Below are 20067 nucleotides of genomic sequence, written 5' to 3' on the forward strand. Positions count from 1 at the left end.
GACCGAGCACGCCATGTGGAGTCGTTATTCTCACCTTTTAATCATTTCAAGTATGTCTCTATGCACGTTAGAGGACGAATGTTTGTTTTGATAGGGATAGAATGTAATGACCCGACATGTCGTTTTGTGTATTTGAGTCATGTTTCCCCTTTTGATGCTTCACACATGTGTATTTGTGGTTTATGACTAGCAGAGTTAGTTAGTTTCGTTCCGGGAAGGTTTTGGGTTTATTTGGACCCTTTGGTTCTTGGTTTAGAAGCCTAAGTTAAAAATGTTGACCAAAGATTGACTTTTGAGAAAATGACCCCGGAACGGTGTTTTGATGGATTTGATAGGTTCGTATCGTGATTTTAAACTTGGAAATATGCGCAAAAACGAATCTGAGATCCCTAGGATGATTTGACTTGTTATGCCGAGAGTTAGCAATTTGAGGTTTAGAAGATTTTCCGAGTTTGACCGTAGGATGACTTTTGGCTATCAGATTCAGAATTTGGTTCTGGCACATGGAATAGGTCCATTTTGCTATTTAAAAACCTGTCTATAAAATTTGGTGTCATTTGGAGTTGGTTTGATAGGATTCAGACTGTTAGTTTGAAATTTTCTTTGAAATTCATGCGTTTGATATCTGATTTGTAGTTCTATATGTTATTTCTGTGTTTTGATTGCACAAACAAGTTCGTATGATATTTTTATACTTGTGTGGATGTTTAATTTGGATCCTCGAGGGCTCGGATGAGTTTCAGACGTGTTTCGAAATGGTTTTGAACTGAAATAGGTTGCTAGTGTCCTGGTATCTCCGATGTCGCAATTGCGAGCACCAACCTCGCAATTGCAAAGTGAACAGGGGCGGGTTATTGTGATGCCTCACTCACAATTTCGAAGAGTATGCCATTCTAGGTAGGTTCGCATTTGCGACATATTAGTCGTATTTGTGAAGGGAGCAGGCTTCGTAATCTGTTAGCAGCCGCAATTACGTGATTTTCTTCGCAATTGTGCTCAGTGTCGCAATTACGGCATCTATATCTGATCAAAAGGGCTGGGATTTAGGATTTCATTTTCTATCATTTTAGAACCCTAGACATGTTAATTCCGCTAGCCGCAAAATATTATGAAAAATCCTTTAGCTTATAATACTTATAATAAACTAAGGTTCCTCCCTATTGAAAAATGGTATCAGAGCCAACAAAAGTAAGATAAATATTAAACATCTACTCCAATAAGTAAAACCATGGACGATAACACTAAAATTAATAGTATAAAACCGCAACAAATACCCATAAATAATGAGTCAATTATAGAAATTAGGCACATTAAAGTAAATAAAAAATTAAGGAAAGTAAGAGAAAAACTAAAGAAACTATACCCAGAATATGAATATTTAAGTATTACTAAAATAACCAATGCTAGGCTATCTAAATTAATAGATACTATATCCAAAATAGAATACAAATATATTTACTATCTTAAAAATAAAAGATGAATAAAGAAGAATTCGCACTAGAAGAAAAAACATATGAAAATCCGGAAGGATTAAAAATAATAATAATATTTTCTAACTTAGGAAGAAGATACAAGAAAATAGGAAATAACCTAAACTTAATGTTAGAAAAAGAAACGGTAAAACTAGAAGATAGTCTAACTGCAATGATTAGAATAACAAAGGAAAACGAAGAAATAGATAGAAAATGAGAAATTAAGGAAATACAACAACAAGCTAAAGAAAAAATACAACAGATAGAGGAAGTAAAGAACACTAAAATAACAGAATTAGAAAAAGAATTAGAAATACTAAAACAGCTATATGCAAGTAGACAAAAAGAAAAAGAAAAACGCAAAGAAGAAGAAGAACAAGAGTTAAGACTAACAAATGAAATAGAAAAATTTAAATTACAGATAGAAGAGGTACAAGATAATCCACCAAAAATAAGCATAAACGAAATAAATGATCAAAGTGATGATGATAAGGATCTAGGAGAAGACTATTCAGAAACAAGTGAGACATATACAGAAATTATAGAAAGAACAGAAACAAATCCAGAAATAAATACAGAAGATATGACCGAGGATAAACCAAGCACATCAGGAATAAAAAATCCAAAACATCTAAACCCGAGCTATTACAGAATAAGTTATGATTTACATGATAGGAACAAAACATTATGGGATAAGAGACTAAATAGGAAATGGACACCAAGACAGATAACTGAACAATGTAATTTTTTAGATCTAGATTGTGTAGCAAATATAAATAAAACAATCCAATTATGGATAGGATATATCTCAAAACAATTAATAGATAATAAAATAGCAGTAGCTGAAACACCAGGTTATATAGAAAGAACACTCATAGAAACAGTAAAACTATGGTTACAAAATTTAACAAATGAAAGCTTAGATACATTGAGAAGTAATAAGAAACATGATGGTACAGTTGCAACAACGGCTACAGAAATATTGTATAAATATGAAATAGCGATAAGAAATGAATTTAGTAGTATGACAACAGAAATAGAAGAACAAAATAAAGAAAAAACTACAAATAGAAATTTAATGACAAAATTAGCAATATGTAATATGTGTTATATAGATGAATATACTTGTGCATTTAGAGACTATTATTATATAGGAACATATAGTCCGGATGAAAGTAAAGAAATAAGAAAATTATATTTTACCAAATTACCAGAACCTTTCAGCTCAAAAATAATAAAAAATTAGAATGAAGCAGAATTAGCAGATACCCTAGGAGCTCGAATAAAATTTTAACAAAACTGGTTTATAGAATTATGTGAAAAATATAAAGAAAATATCAAAATGGATAAAATATTAGTAAAAAATTTGGCATGCTGCAAAAATAGAATAGCACCTCAATTCGGATGCACAGATAAATATTACAAAAAAGAAGGTAAGAAAACAAGAAGATATAAATCCAAATATAAGTATAAGAAACCAAGAAGAAGATATTATGTAAAAAATTACAAACATAAAAAACTATATAGAATTGTGGAAAACTAGGACACTTAGCTAAAGATTGCAAATTACCAAAAAATCCAAAGAAAAAACAAATTTCCGAAATAATAATAGACAATGATAAATATACACAAATGGAATATATAGATTATGAATTAGAAAGTGAAGACAGTATATATGAATTTTCTGAAAATGACTTATCAGAAAATGAAAAGGATATAAATAATAACATAATAGAAGGATCAGACGAAGAAAATTATGACTGAAAAAGATATACAAATCATACAACAAGAAGAACACTAAAATGAACAATCTTCAGAACAAAAATAATATTTGACACCACTATATTTGAACAAATAAAATGAAAAGAATTGGACCTAAGCATAGACAAAATACTAGAAGTACCAACAATAAAGAATTGGTTTAAAAGACAAAAAGAAGAATACTACGTAGTAAGCCAAAGGGAACATATAATAGACTGTAAATACATTAAAGGTAAAGCCAGAATACCAATATTAAATAAAAAATTATTAAATAAAGAAATACAAGATATGAAAGCAAAAAACCCAATAAAATACGTACATTTAGGAGGAACAGAGATACTAATAAAAGCATGTTTTAGAGAAGGAATAGATACTCCTATAGAAATATACTTAGCAGACGATACAATTATACAACCTATAGAAAAAAGTATAATAAGTGCAGTAAAGGGTAACTTAATATACCAAAAATTTAAATTCATAGTAAGTGCAAACTATTCGGTTGCAATAGATGATAAAAATATAGATAAATCATTAGTTCTATACTGAAAAATGTCGAGAATAGAACTAGCACCAGGAAGTAAGATATTCACAGCAAGATGTAAAAATCTATATGTCTTAACAACAAAACATAAGATAGCAGCTAAAAATAAAATAAATAGAATTAAAATAGAAAATCCATTCGAAAGAATAGTATCAGTTATAGACAACAATGATTATAGTTATAAAGAAATAGACATAAAAGAAGATTTAGAAATAGTAAAAGAAAGATTAAGCACGTTAAAACGAACAAGTGATGAAATACCAAAAACATCATCAAGAATGAGTACATCAAGAAGAATAGATTACACAACTCCACAAAAATTAATAGAACAAAAAATAGAAGAAATAAACTCACATCATTATTATATAACAGGAATAATGGACCAAAGAAAATATTTAATATTAATAAATACAGGACAAGAAGAAAATTATGTTATAAGAGAATTAATACCAGAAAAAGAAATAGTAACAAAAGAACAACAATGTTCAGAATTACCAAAAGCACTAAGAAAAAGTGAAGAAACGACTGGAAAAAAAATTAATTATTGGAGGAATACCAATATTAATAAATTTCAAAATATATCAAGGAGATAAAAACATTACACTAGGAATAAAATGGTTAGAAAAAGTCAAACCATATAACTTAGAAGATAGGCAATTAACAATAAGTTATGAAAACAAAAAGATAATAATCAAAAGAACCTTAATATAATGCCAAAAATATATATACTTGCCAAGATAATAGTAGAAGGATATTATAATAGATATTATACACCTATGATAGATACAGGAGCAGAAGCTAACATGTGTAAACATAATTGTCTACCAGAAAATAAATGGAAAAAGCTAAAAACTCCCCTAGTAGTAACATGTTTTAACAATGAGGGAAGTATGATAACACACAAAGCAAGGAATCTAAAATTACAAATATGAGATAAAATATTAACCATAGGAGAAATATATAGTTATGAATTCGCAAATAAAGATATATTACTAGGATACCATTTTTAGATAAGTTATTCCCACATACTATAACAAAAACACATTGGTGGTTTACTACCCCATGTAAACAAAGAATAGGAGCAAAAACAGTAAATAATAAATTGAGAAAAACAACACCCTGGTTTAAAGGAAGTGAGAAGATCACCCAGAAATTAGAAAATATAACACTAAGCAACCTAATATAGAGATAATCATTTTCTCAATAGACAAGATAAAACAACTCTAAGATAAATTAGAACTACTATATAATGATAATCCCCTACAAGGATGGGAAAAACATAAAACGAAAATAAAAATTGAACTAATAGATGAATAGTATAATAACACAAAAACCTTTAAAATACAATTTTAATGACATAACAGAATTTAAAATACATATACAGGAATTGTTAGACAATAAGTACATACAAGAAAGTAATAGCAAACACACTAGCCCAGCATTTATAGTAAATAAACATAGTGAACAAAAACGAGGAAAAAGTCGAATGGTTGTAGATTATAGAAATTTAAATGCAAAAACATAAACATATAATTATCCAATACCAAATAAAATACTAAAAATCAGACAAATACAAGGATATAACTATTTTAGTAAATTTGACTGTAAATCAGGATTTTACCATTTAAAACTAGAAGATGAATCTAAAAAGTTGACAGCATTTACGGTACCACAAGGATTTTACTAATGGAATGTATTACCCTTTGGATATAAAAATGCACCAGGTAGATACCAACATTTTATGGATAACTACTTCAACCAACTAGAAAACTGCAAAATATATATAGATGATATACTATTATATTCTAGAACAGAGAATGAACATATAAAACTACTAGAAAAATTCATACACATTGTAGAAATAACAGGAATTAGTTTAAGTAAAAAGAAAGCAGAAGTAATGAAAAATCAATTAGAATTCTTGGGTATACAAATAGATAAAAATGAAATAAAAATGCAAACTCATATAGTACAAAAAATAATTAACTTAAACGAAACACTTGATACAAAAAAGAAGTTACAATCATTTTTAGGATTAGTTAACCAAGTAAGAGAATATATTCCTAAATTAGCAGAAAATTTAAAACCATTACAGAAAAAATTAAAGAAAGATGTAGAATACCATTTTGACGAAAAAGATAAAATACATATAAAAAAGATCAAAATTATGTGTCAAAAATTACCAAAACTATATTTTCCAGATGAAAAAAGGCAGTTTACATACATAGTAGAAACTAATTCTAGTGATCACAGCTATGGAGGAGTTCTCAAATATAAATATGATAATGAAAAAACTAAACACCATTGTAGATATTATTCAGGATCATACACGGAACCACAATTAAAATAGGAGATAAATAGAAAAGAACTATTTGGATTATATAGATGTTTGTTAGCATTTGAGCCTTATATCGTTTATAACAAATTTATTGTAAGAACAGATAATACACAGGTAAAATGGTGGATAACACGGAATGTACAAGATTCAGTAACAACGAAGGAAATAAGAAGGCTTGTATTAAATATACAAAAATTTACATTTACAATTGAGGCAATAAAGACTGATAAAAATGTTATTGCAGACTACCTATCAAGAAAAAGGTACCCAAACTGATGACAGACAAGAAACAAAAGATTTATTTGCAATCTTTACTACTCTATCTTTACAGATGGATAGTATGGGTAAAAGATTACAACAGCTAGAGGAAAGCAAGCCAAGTCAGCAGCATGACTATAAAGATGTGGAGCTAAGTCGATCGGAAGACTCAAAATTTCCAGAGTTAGAGGGAGACGTTGGGAAACTCCGTAAAACCCATAATAATGTTTGTTTACATATAGCTGCAGGTACGAGTAAACAAGTTAATAAGAAACCATATACCAACGCCAATTTGAATAACATATTTGATAAACCAATTACTCCAAAAATACCAAAAGAAACGATGACTACAACACCACAAACCTCAACCTATGCAAACAGTCTACACCAAAATAAGAAAATATACAACCATATTACCCAGACCTATATTGAAAACATATACAAAATCCAAACATTTCTAAACCTTAACCCCAGAGCAACTACTACAACAAATCTAACACAAGACTATATAATCCAAAAACTCCAAGGATATAATAGACTTATTGCCCAACCAAAGACCATATCCAATCTAGTAAAAACATGTTACAATTACGGATTACTTAGCACAGTATATACCTATGATGGAGAAGAGATAAGTGGAATACCAGAGATATATAAAGCATTCATTACATATAAAAGAATTACAAAAGGAAACCTATTTTTTATAAAATTCTATACAGCACCAGCTGAGATACTATACGATGAAATAAAACCTCTTATACAAGTTGTAAAAATAGGATTGACACGAGATATGATAATACCAGAAGAGATAGAACAACAACCAGAGATACCAAAAATCGAGATACCGAGTTTTTACGCCAACAAAAGCATAATTAGAATAACAGCTATTATCCAAGAATTAGCCAACAATTATCTACAGAAAAATGCCATTTGGAGCTACTACTCAAGAGATCAACTAATGATATATGCAAATTCAAGGGAACTACGACAAGGAGATATGGATGAAGTCCAAAAATGGATTTTATCATTATTAAAACCAGAGATGCAACCAACTACAAGAGCACTAAAGAAAGGATTTATTTCCAACGAATTACTAACAAGATACTGCAAATTAGTAGGCCACAAGTACCCAGATCATATATGTTCAAAGTGCAATGGAGAAGATAATTATGTACCAGAAGTACAACTGGAATAAAGATACCAGCATAAAAACAAAGGAAGAAGACAGTTATGGCAAACAGATAATGTAAATAGTCGTAAAGTAAATAGTACGAGTCATATTCATGAACAGTAAAGGTCGTTCATGAAGAGTCGTTTGTAAATAGTAAGAGTCATTTGAGTATGTAAAAAGTCGTAAAGTAAATAGTACGAGTCATATTCATGAACAGTAAAGGTCGTTCATGAAGGATCGTTTGTAAAAAGTAAGAGTCATTTGAGCTTTCTATATATAGTCTGTATCCGAGAAGAAGGAGGAGAACCCTCACCTTCTCTCTTATAAAAATTTTAATTTAAGTCTTTCATAAGAACAACTATGGAACATTCAAACGAGCTACAAGATCTGGTATGTTTATTCATAGTCATGTCTAACTAAACTTTTGTATTCCTTATAGTCTCTTGAATATCATAATTGTTTATCATGTTATAGTACTGTTATAAAGAACATCTTGAGAAAGCTTGCCATGTCTAATAATGCTGAGAGTAGTTAAGCCCAGACTAGTCATCCTAAGGTCGAAACCGGTAGGCAAGGAAGCCGTTTAGGGGAGTAGACAGAGTTGAGGCGCTGTTAGGGAAAATGATTGAAGCAAGAAAAGCATGGTAGTGGCCAGAAAAGATTGTTCAGAATAACTTATTAAAGGATGATAAACCCTATGATAAACAAAGAGGTTAGAGGAAATATGTTTAGTAAACACATGATAAGAATAAATAAAAATAGATCTAATGAGCAACCATACATATCTATTAGATGACAATGATGATTACAAAATACTCATATTATATACTTTTAACCAACTTAATAACGATATTAGAAGAAAAATTTACGATATTTTGGTTACTTTTGAAATAATACACATAATGGAACAAGGATATACATAACTAATTCTATCAGAGAAAATAGACGAATTATATTTATATGAACTAGATTTATATTCAGATTAATGATCAGCTACGAATATCTGCAGTACTGGTTACGAACTTTAGAAAATATAAATTTATTAGAAAAATTATTAAGAGAAAATGTAGAAGAATATCAAAAAACCCAAGTTATCCAATACTTAGAATACACGGGAGAAAATATAAAAGAAATTTCAAGGTTAATTCCGCTAGCCGCAAAATATTATGAAAAAACCTTTAGCTTATAATACTTATAATAAACTAAGGGTCCTCCCTATTGAAAAATGGTAAATATAAAAGAAATTTCAAGATTAATTCCGCTAGCCGCAAAATATTATGAAAAAACATTTAGCTTATAATAGAAACTGATTCTAGTGATCACAGCTATGGAGGAGTTCTCAAATATAAATATGATAATGAAAAAACTGAACACCATTGTAGATATTATTCAGGATCATACACAGAACCACAATTAAAATGGGAGATAAATAGAAAATAACTATTTGGATTATATAAATGTTTGTTAGCATTTGAGCCATATATCATTTATAACAAATTTATTGTAAGAACAGATAATACACAGGTAAAATGGTGGATAACACGGAAAGTACAAGATTCAGTAACAACGAAGGAAATAAGAAGGCTTGTAATAAATATACAAAATTTTACATTTACAATTGAGGTAATAAAGACTGATAAAAATGTTATTGCAGACTACCTATCAAGAAAAAGGTACCCAAACTGATGACAGACAAGAAACAAAAGATTTATTTGCAATCCTTACTACTCTATCTTTACAAATGGATAGTATGGGTAAAAGATTACAACAGCTAGAGGAAAGCAAGCCAAGTCAGCAGCATGACTATAAAGATGCGGAGCTAAGTCGAACAGAAGACTCAAAATTTCCAGAGTTAGAGGGAGACGTTGGGAAACTCCGTAAAACTCATAACAATATTTGTGTACATACAGCTGCAGGTACGAGTAAACAAGTTAATAAGAAATTTTAGTAGATTATAGAAATTTAAATGCAAAAACAAAAATATATAATTATCCAATATCAAATAAAATACTAAAAATCAGACAAATACAAGGATATAACTATTTTAGTAAATTTGACTATAAATCAGGATTTTACCATTTAAAACTAGAAGATGAATCTAAAAAGTTGACAGCATTTACGGTACCACAAGGATTTTACGAATGGAATGTATTACTCTTTGGATATAAAAATGCACCAGATAGATACCAACATTTTATGGATAACTACTTCAACCAATTAGAAAACTGCATAATATATATAGATGATATACTATTATATTCTAGAACAGAGAATGAACATATAAAACTACTAGAAAAATTCATACACATTGTAGAAATATCAGGAATTAGTTTAAGTAAAAAGAAAGCAGAAGTAATGAAAAATCAAATAGAATTCTTGGGTATACAAATAGATAAAAATGGAATAAAAATGCAAACTCATATAGTACAAAAAATAATTAACTTAAACGAAACACTTGATACAAAAAAGAAGTTACAATCATTTTTAGGATTAGTTAACCAAGTAAGAGAATATATTCCTAAATTAGCAGAAAATTTAAAACCATTACAGAAAAAATTAAAGAAAGATGTAGAATACTATTTTGACGAAAAAGATAAAATACATATAAAAAAGATCAAAATTATGTGTCAAAAATTACCAAAACTATATTTTCCGGATGAAAAAAGGCAGTTTACATACATAGTAGAAACTATAACAGTACTATAACATGATAAACAGTTATGATATTCAAGAGATTATAAGGAATACAAAAGTTTAGTTAGACATGACTATGAATAAACATACCTGATCTTGTAGCTCGTTTGAATGTTCCATAGTTGTTCTCACGAAAGACTTAAACTAAAAATTTTATAAGAGAGAAGGTGAGGGTTCTCCTCCTTCTTCTCGGATACAGACTATATATAGAAAGCTCAAATGACTCTTACTTTTTACAAATGACCCTTCATGAACGACCTTTACTGTTCATGAATATGACTCGTACTATTTACTTTACGACTTTTTACATACTCAAATGACTCTTACTATTTACTAACGACTCTTCATGAATGACCTTTACTGTTCATGAATATGACTCGTACTATTTACTTTACGACTTTTTACATTATCTGTTTGCCATAGCTGTCTTCTTCCTTTGTTTTTATGCTGGTATCTTTATTCCAGTTGTACTTCTGGTACATAATTATTTTCCCCATTGCACTTTGAACATATATGATCTGGGTACTTTTGGCCTACTAATTTGCAGTATCTTGTTAGTAATTCGTTGGAAATAAATCCTTTCTTTAGTGCTCTTGTAGTTGGTTGCATCTCTGGTTTTAATAATGATAAAATCCATTTTTGGACTTCATCCATATCTCATTGTCGTAGTTCCCTTGAATTTGCATATATCATTAGTTGATCTCTTGAGTAGTAGCTCCAAATGGCATTTTCCTGTAGATAATTGTTGGCTAACTCTTGGATAATAGTTGCTATTTCAATTATTCTTTTGTTGGCGTAAAAACTCGGTATCTCGATTTTTGGTATCTCTGGTTGTTGTTCTATCTCTTCTGGTATTATCATATCTCGTGTCAATCCTATTTTTACAACCTGTATAAGAGGTTTTATTTCATCGTATAGTATCTCAGCTGGTGCTGTATAGAATTTTATAAAAAATAGGTTTCCTTTTGTAATTCTTTTATATGTAATGAATGCTTTATATATCTCTGGTATTCCACTTATCTCTTCTTCATCATAGGTATATACTGTGCTAAGTAATCCGTAATTGTAACATGTTTTTACTAGATTGGATCTGGTCTTTGGTTGGGCAATAAGTCTATTATATCCTTGGAGTTTTTGGGTTATATAGTCTTGTGTTGGATTTGTTGTAGTAGTTGCTCTGGGGTTAAGGTTTAGAAATGTTTGGATTTTGTATATGTTTTCAATATAGGTCTGGGTAATATGGTTGTATATTTTTTTATTTTATATAGAAGGATAAAATTTTCTTCTATATAGCCAGATTTTATTTAAATTCTATATAAAATTTTATATAGCCAAATTTTATTGTATAAAATTTATACAGACTATATATATAGCCAGGTTTAAAATACTATTATTTTATATAGAAGGATAAAATTTTCTTCTATATAGCCAGATAACAAAATGGTATCTTCTTGTTTTCTTACCTTCTTTTTTGTAATATTTAACTGTGCATCCGAATTGAGATGCTATTCTATTTTTGTAGCATGCCAAATTTTTTACTAATATTTTATCCATTTTGATATTTTCTTTATATTTTTCACATAATTCTATAAACTAGTTTTGTAAAAATTTTATTCGAGCTCCTAGGGTATCTGCTAATTCTGCTTCATTCCAATTTTTTATTATTTTTGAGCTGAAAGGTTCTGGTAATTTGGTAAAATATAATTTTCTTATTTCTTTACTTTCATCCGGACTATATGTTCCTCTATAATAATAGTCTCTAAATGCACAAGTATATTCGTCTATATAACACATATTACATATTGCTAATTTTGTCATTAAATTTCCATTTGTAGTTTTTTCTTTATTTTGTTCTTCTATTTCTGTTGTCATACTACTAAATTCATTTCTTATCGCTATTTCATATTTATACAATATTTCTGTAGCCGTTGTTGCAACTGTACCATCATGTTTCTTATTACTTCTCAATGTATCTAAGCTTTCATTTGTTAAATTTTGTAACCATAGTTTTACTGTTCCTATGAGTGTTCTTTCTATATAACCTGGTGTTTCAGCTACTGCTATTTTATTATCTATTAATTGTTTTGAGATATATCCTATCCATAATTGGATTGTTTTATTTATATCTGCTACACAATCTAGATCTAAAAAATTACATTGTTCAGTTATCTGTCTTGGTGTCCATTTCCTATTTAGTCTCTTATCCCATAATGTTTTGTTCCTATCATGTGAATCATAACTTATTCTGTAATAGCTCGGGTTTAGATGTTTTGGATTTTTTATTCCTGATGTGCTTGGTTTATCCTCGGTCATATCTCCTGTATTTATTTCTAGATTTGTTTCTGTTCTTTCTATAATTTCTGTATATGTCTCACTTGTTTCTGAATAGTCTTCTCCTAGATCCTTATCATCATCACTTCGATCATTTATTTCGTTTATGCTTATTTTTGGTGGATTATCTTGTACCTCTTCTATCTGTAATTTAAATTTTTCTATTTCATTTGTCAGTCTTAACTCTTGCTCTTCTTATTTGCGTTTTTCTTTTTCTTTTTGTCTACTTGTATATAGCTATTTTAGTATTTCTAATTCTTTTTCTAATTCTGTTATTTTAGTGTTCTTTACTTCCTCTATCTGTTGTATTTTTTCTTTAGCTTGCTGTTGTATTTCCTTAATTTCTCGTTTTCTATCTATTTCTTCGTTTTCCTTTGTTATTCTAATCATTGCAGTTAGACTATCTTCTAGTTATACCGTTTCTTTTTCTAACATTAAGTTTAGGTTATTTCCTATTTTCTTGTATCTTCTTCCTAAGTTAGAAAATATTATTATTATTTTTAATCCTTCCGGATTTTCATATGTTTTTTCTTCTAGTGCGAATTCTTCTTTATTCATCTTTTATTTTTAAAAAGTAAATATATTTGTATTCTATTTTGGATATAGTATCTATTAATTTAGATAGCCTAGCATTGGTTATTTTAGTAATACTTAAATATTCATATTCTAGGTATAGTTTCTTTAGTTTTTCTCTTACTTTCCTTAATTTTTTATTTATTTTAATGTGCCTAATTTCTGTAATTGACTCATTGTTTATGGGTATTTGTTGCGGTTTTGTACTATTAGTTTCAGTGTTATCGTCCATGGTTTTACTTATTGGAGTATATGTTTAATATTTATCTTACTTTTGTTGGCTCTGATACCATTTTTCAATAGGGAGGACCCTTAGTTTATTATAAGTATTATAAGCTAAAAGTTTTTTCATAATATTTTGCGGCTAGCGGAATTAACCTTGAAATTTTTTTATATGTAATGAATGCTTTATATATCTCTGGTATTCCACTTATCTCTTCTCCATCATAAGTATATACTGTGCTAAGTAATCCGTAATTGTAACATGTTTTTGCATAGGTTGAGGTGTGTGGTGTTGTAGTCATCGTTTCTTTTGGTATTTTTGGAGTAATTGGTTTATCAAATATGTTATTCAAATTGGCGTTGGTATATGGTTTCTTATTAACTTGTTTACTCGTACCTGCAGCTATATGTAAACAAACATTATTATGGGTTTTACGGAGTTTCCCAACGTCTCCCTCTAACTCTGGAAATTTTGAGTCTTCCGATCGACTTAGCTCCACATCTTTATAGTCATGCTGCTGACTTGGCTTGCTTTCCTCTAGCTGTTGTAATCTTTTACCCATACTATCCATCTGTAAAGATAGAGTAGTAAAGATTGCAAATAAATCTTTTGTTTCTTGTCTGTCATCAGTTTGGGTACCTTTTTCTTGATAGGTAGTCTGCAATAACATTTTTATCAGTCTTTATTGCCTCAATTGTAAATGTAAATTTTTGTATATTTAATACAAGCCTTCTTATTTCCTTCGTTGTTACTGAATCTTGTACATTCCGTGTTATCCACCATTTTACCTGTGTATTATCTGTTCTTACAATAAATTTGTTATAAACGATATAAGGCTCAAATGCTAACAAACATCTATATAATCCAAATAGTTCTTTTCTATTTATCTCCTATTTTAATTGTGGTTCCGTGTATGATCCTGAATAATATCTACAATGGTGTTCAGTTTTTTCATTATCATATTTATATTTGAGAACTCCTCCATAGCTGTGATCACTAGAATTAGTTTCTACTATGTATGTAAACTGCCTTTTTTCATCTGGAAAATATAGTTTTGGTAATTTTTGACACATAATTTTGATCTTTTTTATATGTATTTTATCTTTTTCGTCAAAATGGTATTCTACATCTTTCTTTAATTTTTTCTGTAATGGTTTTAAATTTTCTGCTAATTTAGGAATATATTCTCTTACTTGGTTAACTAATCCTAAAAATGATTGTAACTTCTTTTTTGTATCAAGTGTTTCGTTTAAGTTAATTATTTTTTGTACTATATGAGTTTGCATTTTTATTTCATTTTTATCTATTTGTATACCCAAGAATTCTAATTGATTTTTCATTACTTCTGCTTTCTTTTTACTTAAACTAATTCCTGTTATTTCTACAATGTGTATGAATTTTTCTAGTAGTTTTATATGTTCATTCTCTGTTCTAGAATATAATAGTATATCATCTATATATATTTTGCAGTTTTCTAGTTGGTTGAAGTAGTTATCCATAAAATGTTGGTATCTACCTGGTGCATTTTTATATCCAAAGGGTAATACATTCCATTAGTAAAATCCTTGTGGTACCGTAAATGCTGTCAACTTTTTAGATTCATCTTCTAGTTTTAAATGGTAAAATCCTGATTTACAGTCAAATTTACTAAAATAGTTATATCCTTGTATTTGTCTGATTTTTAGTATTTTATTTGGTATTGGATAATTATATGTTTATGTTTTTGCATTTAAATTTCTATAATCTACAACCATTCGACTTTTTCCTCGTTTTTGTTCACTATGTTTATTTACTATAAATGCTGGGCTAGTGTGTTTGCTATTACTTTCTTGTATGTACTTATTGTCTAACAATTCCTGTATATGTATTTTAAATTCTGTTATGTCATTAAAATTGTATTTTAAAGGTTTTTGTGTTATTATACTATTCATCTATTAGTTCAATTTTTATTTTCGTTTTATGTTTTTCCCATCCTTGTAGGGGATTATCATTATATAGTAGTTCTAATTTATCTTAGAGTTGTTTTATCTTGTCTATTGAGAAAATGATTATCTCTATATTAGGTTGCTTAGTGTTATATTTTCTAATTTCTGGGTGATCTTCTCACTTCCTTTAAACCAGGGTGTTGTTTTTCTCAATATATTATTTACTGTTTTTGCTCCTATTCTTTGTTTACATGGGGTAGTAAACCACCAATGTGTTTTTGTTATAGTATGTGAGAATAACTTATCTAAAAATGGTATCCTAGTAATATATCTTTATTTGCGAATTCATAACTATATATTTCTCCTATGGTTAATATTTTATCTCATATTTGTAATTTTAGATTCCTTGCTTTGTGTGTTATCATACTTCCCTCATTGTTAAAACATGTTACTACTAGGGGAGTTTTTATCTTTTTCCATTTATTTTCTGGTAGACAATTATGTTTACACATGTTAGCTTCTGCTCCTGTATCTATCATAGGTGTATAATATCTATTATAATATCCTTCTACTATTATCTTGGCAAGTATATATATTTTTGGCATTATATTAAGGTTCTTTTGATTATTATCTTTTTGTTTTCATAACTTATTGTTAATTGCCTATCTTCTAAGTTATATGGTTTGACTTTTTCTAACCATTTTATTCCTAGTGTAATGTTTTTATCTCCTTGATATATTTTGAAATTTATTAATATTGGTATTCCTCCAATAATTAATTTTTTTTCCAGTCATTTCTTCACTTTTTCTTAGTGCTTTTGGTAATTCTGAACATTGTTGTTCTTTTGTTACTATTTCTTTTTCTGGTATTAAGTCTCTTATAACATAATTTTCTTCTTGTCCTGTATTTATTAATATTAAATATTTTCTTTGGTCCATTATTCCTGTTATATAATAATGATGTGAGTTTATTTCTTCTATTTTTTGTTCTATTAATTTTTGTGGAGTTGTGTAATCTATTCTTCTTGATGTACTCATTCTTGATGATGTTTTTGGTATTTCATCACTTGTTCGTTTTAACGTGCTTAATCTTTCTCTTACTATTTCTAAATCTTCTTTTATGTCTATTTCTTTATAACTATAATCATTGTTGTCTATAACTGATACTATTCTTTCGAATGGATTTTCTATTTTAATTCTATTTATTTTATTTTTAGCTGCTATCTTATGTTTTGTTGTTAAGACATATAGATTTTTACATCTTGCTGTGAATATCTTACTTCCTGGTGCTAGTTCTATTCTCGACATTTTTCAGTATAGAACTAATGATTTATCTATATTTTTATCATCTATTGCAACCGAATAGTTTGCACTTACTATGAATTTAAATTTTTGGTATATTAAGTTACCCTTTACTGCACTTATTATACTTTTTTCTATAGGTTGTATAATTGTATCGTCTGCTAAGTATATTTCTATAGGAGTATCTATTCCTTCTCTAAAACATGCTTTTATTAGTATCTCTGTTCCTCCTAAATGTACGTATTTTATTGGGTTTTTTGCTTTCATATCTTGTATTTCTTTATTTAATAATTTTTTATTTAATATTGGTATTCTGGCTTTACCTTTAATGTATTTACAGTCTATTATATGTTCCCTTTGGCTTACTACGTAGTATTCTTCTTTTTGTCTTTTAAACCAATTCTTTATTGTTGGTACTTCTAGTATTTTGTCTATGCTTAGGTCCAATTCTTTTCATTTTATTTGTTCAAATATAGTGGTGTCAAATATTATTTTTGTTCTGAAGATTGTTCATTTTAGTGTTCTTCTTGTTGTATGATTTGTATATCTTTTTCAGTCATAATTTTCTTCGTCTGATCCTTCTATTATGTTATTATTTATATCCTTTTCATTTTCTGATAAGTCATTTTCAGAAAATTCATATATACTGTCTTCACTTTCTAATTCATAATCTATATATTCCATTTGTGTATATTTATCATTGTCTATTATTATTTCGGAAATTTGTTTTTTCTTTGGATTTTTTGGTAATTTGCAATCTTTAGCTAAGTGTCCTAGTTTTCCACAATTCTATATAGTTTTTTATGTTTGTAATTTTTTACATAATATCTTCTTCTTGGTTTCTTATACTTATATTTGGATTTATATCTTCTTGTTTTCATACCTTCTTTTTTGTAATATTTATCTGTGCATCCGAATTGAGGTGTTATTCTATTTTTGCAGCATGCCAAATTTTTTACTAATATTTTATCCATTTTGATATTTTCTTTATATTTTTCACATAATTCTATAAACCAGTTTTGTTAAAATTTTATTCGAGCTCCTAGGGTATCTGCTAATTCTGCTTCATTCTAATTTTTTATTATTTTTGAGCTGAAAGGTTCTGGTAATTTGGTAAAATATAATTTTCTTATTTCTTTACTTTCATCCGGACTATATGTTCCTATATAATAATAGTCTCTAAATGCACAAGTATATTCATCTATATAACACATATTACATATTGCTAATTTTGTCATTAAATTTCCATTTGTAGTTTTTTCTTTATTTTGTTCTTCTATTTCTGTTGTCATACTACTAAATTCATTTCTTATCGCTATTTCATATTTATACAATATTTCTGTAGCCGTTGTTGCAACTGTACCATCATGTTTCTTATTACTTCTCAATGTATCTAAGCTTTCATTTGTTAAATTTTGTAACCATAGTTTTACTGTTTCTATGAGTGTTCTTTCTATATAACCTGGTGTTTCAGCTACTGCTATTTTATTATCTATTAATTGTTTTGAGATATATCCTATCCATAATTGGATTGTTTTATTTATATTTGCTACACAATCTAGATCTAAAAAATTACATTGTTCAGTTATCTGTCTTGGTGTCCATTTCCTATTTAGTCTCTTATCCCATAATGTTTTGTTCCTATCATGTAAATCATAACTTATTCTGTAATAGCTCGGGTTTAGATGTTTTGGATTTTTTATTCCTGATGTGCTTGGTTTATCCTCGGTCATATCTTCTGTATTTATTTCTGGATTTGTTTCTGTTCTTTCTATAATTTCTGTATATGTCTCACTTGTTTCTGAATAGTCTTCTCCTAGATCCTTATCATCATCACTTTGATCATTTATTTCGTTTATGCTTATTTTTGGTGGATTATCTTGTACCTCTTCTATCTGTAATTTAAATTTTTCTATTTCATTTGTTAGTCTTAACTCTTGTTCTTCTTCTTCTTTGCGTTTTTCTTTTTCTTTTTGTCTACTTGCATATAGCTGTTTTAGTATTTCTAATTCTTTTTCTAATTCTGTTATTTTAGTGTTCTTTACTTCCTCTATCTGTTGTATTTTTTCTTTAGCTTGTTGTTGTATTTCCTTAATTTCTCATTTTCTATCTATTTCTTCGTTTTCCTTTGTTATTCTAATCATTGCAGTTAGACTATCTTCTAGTTTTACCGTTTCTTTTTCTAACATTAAGTTTAGGTTATTTCCTATTTTCTTGTATCTTCTTCCTAAGTTAGAAAATATTATTATTATTTTTAATCCTTCCGAATTTTCATATGTTTTTTCTTCTAGTGCGAATTCTTCTTTATTCATCTTTTATTTTTAAGATAGTAAATATATTTGTATTCTATTTTGGATATAGTATCTATTAATTTAGATAGCCTAGCATTGGTTATTTTAGTAATACTTAAATATTCATATTCTGGGTATAGTTTCTTTAGTTTTTCTCTTACTTTCCTTAATTTTTTATTTACTTTAATGTGCCTAATTTCTATAATTGACTCATTGTTTATGGGTATTTGTTGCGGTTTTATACTATTAGTTTTAGTGTTATCGTCCATGGTTTTACTTATTGGAGTAGATGTTTAATATTTATCTTACTTTTGTTGGCTCTGATACCATTTTTCAATAGGGAGGACCCTTAGTTTATTATAAGTATTATAAGCTAAAAGTTTTTTCATAATATTTTGCGGCTAGCGGAATTAACTTTGAAATTTTTTTATATGTAATGAATGCTTTATATATCTCTGGTATTCCACTTATCTCTTCTCCATCATAAGTATATACTGTGCTAAGTAATCCGTAATTGTAACATGTTTTTACTAGATTGGATTTGGTCTTTGGTTGGGCAATAAGTCTATTATATCCTTGGAGTTTTTGGGTTATATAGTCTTGTGTTGGATTTGTTTATTTATCATAGGGTTTATCATCCTTTAATAAGTTATTCTGAACAATCTTTTCTGGCCACTACCATGCTTTTCTTGCTTCAATCATTTTTCCTAACAGCGCCTCAACTCTGTCTACTCCCCTAAACGGCTTCCTTGCCTACCGGTTTCGACCTTAGGATGGCATAGTCTGGGCTTAACTACTCTCAGCATTATTAGACATGGCAAGCTTTCTCAAGATGTTCTTTATAACAGTACTATAACATGATAAACAGTTATGATATTCAAGAGATTATAAGGAATACAAAAGTTTAGTTAGACATGACTATGAATAAACATATCGGATCTTATAGCTCGTTTGAATGTTCCATAGTTGTTCTTATGAAAGACATAAATTAAAATTTTTATAAGAGAGAAGGTGAGGGTTCTCCTCCTTCTTCTCGGATACAGGCTATATATAGAAAGCTCAAATGACTCTTACTTTTTACAAACGACCCTTCATGAACGACCTTTATTGTTCATGAATATGACTCGTACTATTTACTTTACGACTTTTTACATACTCAAAAGACTCTTACTATTTACTGACGACTCT

This window comes from Nicotiana sylvestris, chromosome 9 (assembly GCF_000393655.2).
Source record: "Nicotiana sylvestris chromosome 9, ASM39365v2, whole genome shotgun sequence".
Lineage (NCBI taxonomy): Eukaryota > Viridiplantae > Streptophyta > Magnoliopsida > Solanales > Solanaceae > Nicotiana > Nicotiana sylvestris.